Consider the following 1,240-nt stretch of genomic DNA (forward strand, 5'->3'; position numbering starts at 1 on the left):
ACGGAATCGCTCTCCCACGCGCGCACTCCCGCTCTCTCTCTCTTTCTCTCTCGCACGATCGCTCTCTCTCGATCTCATCAACGACTCGGTAGATCTCCAGTCGATACCGCGAAAAGCTTCTCAAATCGAGATGTCGCGACGGCAACCGGTAAGGAATTGATCGCTCCGATCTTCCTCGTCCTGTCGATCGCTGATCCGCTCCTCCGCCTTCGCCTTCCCTCTCGCCTGCGCTCAATCTTTTCGTGGTCTCGAAAGTTCGGTAGCCGTGATTATTATTATTCGCGACTTTTCTTCTCGCCGGCGTATTTCGTGGCCTTGATCCAGCGGTATTGTTTCCCGTCTCAGCTGAGTGGGCCCCCCTGGCCCCTCGAGAAACGTCAAGCTGAAAATGTAAACAGTGCGACAGCTCTGGCTCTCGGCGTGACGGTGACAATTATCGCGTTGCCGAATATTCGTGAGCGATCGAATATTTCGACACGCGATAGACGATTCCAGAATGTTCTCTGTTCGATAGCGATCGAATTTTCGAGAACGATTCTGGGAATCGGCGGAAAAGAAAATCGTTACTTAGATCAGGAGCGCAATCACCTGAACGGTAGCGGTGGTGGTGTAGGGGGTGTATATCAGTTGGACACGGGGCAATTGGACACAATCCAATCACAAGTCGCTGTTCCAAGGGACCCTACAAATGTCTCTAATCACACGGTGCTGTGATTGGCTGTGTCCAAATGCACCGTGTCCAAGTGCACCGCTCCCGGTGTAGGCGGTGTTCTTTCGTTCCACGGCGTTCCTGGCTTCTCTCCTCTTTGCGGGTCGGCCAAAAGGGGAGCCTGGGACACAGAACTCGGGGCGAGATGACCTCTCTATGTGCTCCACGAACTTTTTGAAATGTTTAACTGGCGGCGGAAGCCGGCGTACGCGAAACAGGACGCGGGCCCGGTCGCGGCGGCGGAAATATTCGCGAAATCGGTCCTTATTACTTTGTGACGGGCGCCTCCACGGCTGCCACGTCACAATATATATATATATATATATATATATATATATATATATATAATTGAGACTCAAGGATCGGTCTAAGTATGAAAGGTAGATTCGCCGCGTATATTAATCGAAGAAAAATTTCGATACGTGCGTTTGACATACTGGACATAATTATCTTCCCACTATCATATTAATATTATATAAAAGTAATATTAGTATTTAATAGCACTAAAATATCCGTGCTTGCTCCTTATTT

The sequence above is a fragment of the Odontomachus brunneus genome, unplaced genomic scaffold (assembly GCF_010583005.1).
Source record: "Odontomachus brunneus isolate Ranch 3 - 2012 unplaced genomic scaffold, Obru_v1 Obru_scaffold_207, whole genome shotgun sequence".
NCBI classification, from domain to species: Eukaryota; Metazoa; Arthropoda; class Insecta; order Hymenoptera; family Formicidae; genus Odontomachus; species Odontomachus brunneus.